This window comes from Syngnathus floridae, chromosome 17 (assembly GCF_059516105.1).
Source record: "Syngnathus floridae isolate MCC-2025c chromosome 17, RoL_Sflo_1.0, whole genome shotgun sequence".
Classification (NCBI taxonomy): domain Eukaryota; kingdom Metazoa; phylum Chordata; class Actinopteri; order Syngnathiformes; family Syngnathidae; genus Syngnathus; species Syngnathus floridae.
In genome coordinates this window covers 11,472,892-11,480,000 of record NC_142429.1, presented here as the reverse complement: position 1 = coordinate 11,480,000, position 7,109 = coordinate 11,472,892, and the positions used below count along the sequence as shown (strand labels likewise).

The following is a 7,109-nucleotide window of genomic DNA, read 5'->3' as shown; positions in this document are numbered from 1 at the left end:
CACACATGCACACTGGCAAGATAACAACAGTACTACTTTATTTCTTAGGTTGTTTTGGGCAAAACAACGAAAGGTGCATCGCATTGACCCAGCACCAGACAGGTTGAGGCAAATATGCTGCTACTCGGTGGCAGCACTTGGAATTCATCTAGCCTTTCTGATATGGTCAATTTCATAAGGATCCCGGTATGAATAGGACCACTCTGGCCTTTACTTCACTCTGAACTGGGTGGTACCACCCAGTACATGTGCCGAGGCTGGCCGTGGTTACGCAACTCTGCTTTGAATTGAAAGCTAAGGTCCTGGAAGTTACACGCTATGTTTATAAATTCAATTGACTATAGCAGCAACCTGGACTGGACAGCAACAGCCTTTTTTGTAGTCAAACAGCCAATGAAGACATCAAGCCCTGTAACAAAACATGCAATAAGTTTCACATTCAAGAGCAGCACCATTGATTGAGGCACATTGCGAATGATGACTGACACCAAAGTTGACTTTATTTACAAGACCACCAACAGGAAGCAAACACACCACTGTTGATTTTATTCACAAGAATGCCCACATGATGCATGACGATTCAAAACAAACCAAAAAATGGCTCTGACTAGACTCAACAGCTTTTACTCTTACAGAAAAATGTACCAACATTTTGCAAGATTCTGAGTTCGGTGGCCATTTTAAAGCAGGGTTGCCAAAGATGACTTACTGATCGCAACAGAGACCGTATGTACACTTGTTTGCATCTATGGGTGTCTGGCTACTTGGCTTTTGTCAACAATTTAGAATGCATGCAGCTTTTCTTTGTGTAGTTAAAAAAATAAATAAAAAGCCTGACACTGCATATTTAAGTCAATTTGGTTTCAGCCTAACTTTACAATTGTCTTGTCATTGAGAATGTCTCAAATGATTCCAGTTTGTATGCACGATAGACTGCCAATGCCAATGTTTAAAATGGACCACTTGAATTCAGTTCACAGTTTAATTGCAGTTCAGTGGTACACACACAATTACAGTACAAACAGTTCATTTCATGATTAAAAAAACAACAGTAAAACAACAATATTGCAAAATGACGCGGCGCTGAGAGAAAGAAAGCGGCATCATGCAGATAGCCAGTGTGCACACCCAGTGAAAAAGTGGAGGGAGGGAGGGAAGGAAAGAAAGGACAAAAGAAAAAACGCAGTCATACTCTCCTTAAATGCTGGCTGGGCGCTTTGCCCTCGCCGCATCCGCACCCGTCCGTCTCGTGTCGGCCGCTCATCACGGGCGAAGGTTGGCTCCCCCCACGGCCGGTATTCGACGTTTGGACTCATCCTCCGCCTTGTGCCACTGCAAAAAGAAAAACGGCTCTGTTGCATGCGGTTCACTTCTGTGGACGTACTCATTACCTGTCTATTAAAGCTTGCTCCTATTTTAAGCTCCCTTCATTAATAGCGTATGCACACATGAATGTTTTTGTTTTCTTTTTATGTCTGTTCCTATATGAAGAATTCAATGCTTATAATTTCTTTCTTTGTCGTAAATGCATTTCTTGTATGAAAGGTGCTCTACAAATAAAGTTTTTTATTATTACCCTCTGGTCTCGCGGTCCTGTCCAGTCCCTCTCTGTGCAGGCACTCGTCCGATCCAGTGCCCCAGCAATCCTGAAAGGCAGACATATTGTGTTGGTTTTGGCAAGGGGAAAAATTCCACTAGCACCCCCCCAACCTAGACTAAGGTAAGTTTGAATCAGGTAACTAGCGGCACGCACGGGCTGGCGCATGTCTCATACGGCCCTCCCGCATTGGAGCAATCCAGGTTATGAAATGTTTAACCCCTTACAAAAAGGGAGGGAGGGAGGAAGGGAGGGAGGGAGAGAGCGAGAGGAGATGAAAAGAGGCTTTGGTGCGCACTTAAGCGCAACCGGCCAGTTCCCCCTGAGTAGAGCTGGCTTGGCCCCGAGAGGAAAAAAAGAGGAAAACGTGACGTCACGGAGAGCGTCACGGAGAATCTCCTTGTCCTCGACACCGTCGACGACACTGGGACCCAGTCTGGCAGACATTATACCCTGGTATTCCACAAAGGGCAAGGTATAGCCACGTTCCACCCTGAGTGCACCAGGCCATGCAGGTACTGCCGGGCGCGTTGGAGAAAGAGAGCGAGAGCGAGAGAGAGAGAGAGAGAGAGAGAGAGAGAGAGAGAGAGAGAGAGAGAGAGAGAGAGAGAGAGAGAGAGAGGGAGGGAGGGGGGGCAGGGGGTGTCTACTTTGCCGATTCGTATCTAGAGGGTCACAGCAACCCAAATGCCCGTGCGTGCTACTAGTTACCCTATTCAAATAGACAGGGGTAGGGAAAGCACAAAAGAAAAACCAAAGTCATACTCCCCGAAACACTGGCTGCATCTGCACCCATCAGTCTCGTGTGGGCCGCTCGTCACGGGCCAAGGTCCGGGTCTGCTCCGGCCGGTGTTGGACTCGTCTTCCGCCTCGCACAAGTGCAAAAAGAGAAACGGCACTCAGTTGCATGCGGCTCACTTGTGTCAACGTACTCATTACCTGCCCCCTCCCTGGTCTTGTGGGTGCAGCCCAGTCCCTCTCGGTGCAGGCTGGCCCTCGTCCCATCCGCCGCCCCGGCAACCCTGAACGGCAGACAAATAAGGAAATCAAATTAAAACCAACACTGTGTACACTACGCTTGCAGATTGGATTGCCATGTCACCGCCTCTGGCCAGCCTTGGCCAGTCGTGCATCAGGCTCCTCTTCAACACTTGGCGACTGCTTTCTTTGGGTGATTCCTTCCTTTGCACCCCGCTCACCAATCGCGGGTCTGGTGGCCTCCGTCCACCGGCTCTTCGTTTCATACATCGTCTCTTCCACCTAGCAAGACAAGCACAAAAGTCTCGCTGCGCCGTCGCTTGCGCTTGCAGTCGCTTGCGCAGTCGCTTGCGCAGTCGCTTGCGCTTGCCGGCGCTTGCCGTCGCTGCGCGGGCGCTTGCCGTCGCTGCGCGGTCGCTTGCCGTCGCTGCGCGGTCGCTTGCGCTTGCCGTCGCTGCGCGGTCGCTTGCGCTTGCCGTCGCTTGCGCGGTCGCTTGCAGTCGCTTGCGCTTGCCGTCGCTGCGCGGTCGCTTGCGCTTGCCGTCGCTGCGCGGTCGCTTGCGCTTGCCGTCGCTGCGCGGTCGCTTGCGCTTGCCGTCGCTGCGCGTTTGGCACTCAATGAGGGCTGCACAACATTTTGGAAAATCAATGATATGGCAGTATTGGGCCAGACCACTGCATTGAGGCAAGTTGTGCAAAATTCTTGGATGGAGGTTAACTATTTGATCGCAATGAGATCAGTTAGATGAGTTAACTTTAACTTACATCAATGACTTATCGTCGTAACTCTTTACAAATAGTTAGGCAAGAAAGCATGTTTCATTTGAGACATGAAAAAAAAAAACTCTTTGCTGTCTTAAAGTGCATGTCAATAACCTAGACCACCATATGGCAGTTTTCCAATACACGTGCAGCCCTACACACACGTCACCATTGGTGTCCAAATGGCAGCCTCGGGGCAACTTGATCAACACACCACACGACTGAACACGACACTGCTTTGTAGCACTAAATATCAATGGCAACATTTCGTGATTGATTTAATGAATTTGCGTCAAAGAATTCAGAATTTGTTTCAGTATGCAGCCCTCAAGCAGACATTGGGACACCGCTGGTGTAATTTAAATAAAAAAAAAAAAAGAAAAAAAAGAATCCATTTCACACGTTGAAGCTGTGCAGGTCGACGCCTCCAGGGAAGCGGGTCTCCCTCACAACTCGGCGACGTCAGAGCGATGCCACAGTGGTACGTTCACCTCTGATCAGATCGTGTCACATCCCGGTCGCCATCTGCAGAAAGAGAAACAAATGTTAGAAACACAAACAGCACCCCAAGTTGTCGGTCACTTGCTTACTTGATCACAGCGGCTAGCTACGATTGGTGAGCATCGCCCGGTCGGATCGGGCCGTGCGCCCCCCCCTTTCGCGTCCGGCCTGCAAATGGCAGAACATGCAATGAGTTGGGCGCTGCTCGCATCATTACGTCTTCCTCGTGGACCGGCTCGCCCAAACACCGCCCCCTACACCTAGAGAACAAAGGACACACAGCTTAGATCAAGCACGACAGTGGTAGGTTAGAAAAAGACACAAAATGTTACCGTCTCGCTCCAATGCTGCCCTACACCTAAGGGGAGAACAAAGAACGCAAGTACCACAGCGGTGGTAGGTTAGGGTTAGATGAAGAGCTACAGTGGCAGGTTAGAAAAAGACAAAATGGTACAAGTCAAATTGCAAAATTGGACATTCGGGATCGGCTCGCTCCAACGCCGCCCTACACCGATGGGGGAGAACAAAGAATGCAGCAAGTACAACAGTGGCAGGTTAGAAAAAGACAAAATGGTACACATCATATGGCAAAATTGAACATTCGGATCCACATCAAAGTTTCGTTTTGTCTCCGTCCACGTCACCACGTCCTCCCCCAAGTGAGCCGTCAATGGCAACAAAGCACAAGACAACGCTGGATCCAGACAAGCCACAACCACAGCACACCTCTTAAGCAAGACCAACCATCAGAGCCCCAAACACTGGCCACACCTGCAACCTTTCCGTCGTGCACCCATAACCAAAGGCAACCACACTGCCCCCTCCTGGGCACATGATCCGCAAACGTCGACTTTTGCAGCGTGCTGCTTGATTCTTGACTTGATATAGCATTGCTCTTTTGGATAGGCCATTGCCCCTTTGGATAGGCCATTGCCCCTTTGGATAGGCCATTGCTCCTTTGGATAGGCCATTGCTCCTTTGGATAGGCCATTGCTCCTTTGGATAGGCCATTGCTCCTTTGGATAGGCCATTGCTCCTTTGGATAGGCCATTGCTCCTTTGGATAGGCCATTGCTCCTTTGGACAGGCCATTGCTCCTTTGGACAGGCCATTGCTCCTTTGGACAGGCCATTGCGCCTTTGGACAGGCCATTGCTCCTTTGGACAGGCCATTGCGCCTTTGGACAGGCCATTGCTCCTTTGGACAGGCCATTGCTCCTTTGGACAGGCCATTGCGCCTTTGGACAGGCCATTGCGCCTTTGGACAGGCCATTGCGCCTTTGGACAGGCCATTGTGCCTTTTCATATGGAATTGTCCCATTCGGCTCCTCTTGCAGCCTACAAAAACACAGACGGACATTAATTGTGTGCTGGGAAGTTAAAACTCGACAACCATTGTGTGTTGGGAAGCTGAAACTTGACAAAAACAGGTTTTCACCTGATTTAGGACTACTCTTCCTCAGTGTCCTCAACATCACTGAAAGGGCTCCTTCAAGAGCCTCCTGCTTGCTTTGTATAGAAGGATGCTGGCTGGGCGGCCTGTTTTAGTGCTACAAAAGACAAGCAAATTATTGCAACAAAAATAGACATTGAGTGCCAATGGCATGATTTTTTTTACCAACAATTACACATACTAGGAGTTTTACATTTGAAAAAAAATATTATTATATTGTAGTAAGTTACGATAATGTATCAAAATTATAGTTAATATTTTAATTTGATACATTATAAGTAGTTTTACATTTGAAAAAATATATAATCACGACAAGAATTATCAAAGATTATAATTCATATTTTAATTTCATCATCCACAACTCACCTCACATTGGACAGATGATCCAGGTTGGCGGCGTGGCGTCCAAAACGGGAGAAAATAACCCGCGCAAATGTTTGTTGCGTAACGGAACGAGCGGGCGGGCGGGCGCCATCTTTGAATGGATTTGGTCCGATTTGGACATGACGTAACATACGTTGCATTCACCAGCAGTTTGCATGACACGGAAATGGCACACGGATAATATAAAATAATTAAAAAATGGTTTAGTTGACTAGAGTCAAACTAACATTTCCTATAGTCAGACAAACGCGCGCTTATCGGCGGCGTCATTTACGAGCCTTCTACGGTCAGACGAATGAAAAAATGCTGGCCAGCATTAAAAAAACAACCGCGAAAGACATTTAAAATACCACCAAAACGCGCAACGACGCGACGCAAAGTGGATTGTGGCGTGCCGTGCCGTGCCGAAACCTCAAGCACTCCCTAGACAGCGAAAATCCTGCAAGAAATAATAAATGGCATCGTAAGAAACGGCAAACATTTGCTCACGGGCTAAATGGCCTGCGGCCTACAATTTACCTCCAGGCCCACCGTCGCGGTGGACGTGACGTTGCCGAGTCACGAGAGTACGACAATCCTGCGACAAACAAAATAAAATAAAATGAAAAGGCTTGTGAGAAAAGGACACAAAGCGTGCCAACCGTGCAACAAACACGGCGTCCGTCGTGAAAAACGGCAGGAGACGACAAACATTTGCTAGCATGCTCGCTTACCTGAGAAACCGTCCGCAGGCGCCGCCGCCACGCGCTCGGTGGCACCTGCATATGATAACTCCCCTTGAGCGAGCACACCTGTCTTCAATTTGCCTAAAGCCCTGACGTCACATCCGTTTGATTCAAATCTTCTTCTCCTGATCGTCCAACGGCGCTCGGCACACTAACGCCACCAGGTGGTCGCCTGTCATGGTGACTACTGTGGAAAGGGTGGCTTCGGACTATCCGTTGAAACTTTGAACACCCAACATGTTTGGATGGAGGATACCCTATCAATAGGACCAAATCTCCTTTTGTTTCCGAGCAGGCTCTGGTCGAGTGGTTAACGCCATTGCCTTCAATCAAACGAAAATATTTGTATCGATAGTTCATCCTAAAATGAATTGTTCTTGCAAAAATTCTGCGGCCGTTGCAGTGCTCCCGTGGACTCATTAACAATTCAGTTGTTAAGAAACACCACACCGTTGCACAGAGACAATTCTTGAGTCATAGCAAATTAATGATTTTCAAACGGGTCCAAACAAGTTTTTCCGTCATGGCTACAAAGATCTTTAGATCTTTTCCTTCACTCTCGTTCACTGAAAAGAATTTGTTCTTGTATTGTTCTTTCACGAGCCAACACCACTCACAATACACCAGACAAAAAAAAAATCAAGTAAACACATGGTCGTGTCGGCAACAGCATCTCACACATATTTATCTAAGTTACAACATCCGAGTGGT

The 7,109-nt window shown here is 48.1% G+C and overlaps 1 long non-coding RNA gene across 4 annotated transcripts; it reads right to left on the bottom strand.

The window, feature by feature from the left end:
• Positions 1-478: 478 nt before the first annotated feature.
• On the bottom strand, positions 479-6,927 carry LOC148384560 (uncharacterized). 4 transcript variants are annotated; one of them, XR_015853338.1, is made up of 8 exons: positions 6,387-6,927; positions 6,193-6,250; positions 5,275-6,112; positions 3,928-5,174; positions 2,700-3,862; positions 2,537-2,619; positions 1,577-2,466; positions 479-1,332 (listed from the first exon to the last, which is right to left on the bottom strand). It is a non-coding gene; the product is annotated as an uncharacterized LOC148384560 (long non-coding RNA). The 4 variants fall into 4 exon arrangements; XR_015853337.1 differs by having other exon boundaries at positions 2,537-3,862; positions 5,275-5,386; positions 5,656-6,112; positions 6,387-6,926; XR_015853336.1 differs by having other exon boundaries at positions 2,537-3,862.
• Positions 6,928-7,109: the final 182 nt, after the last annotated feature.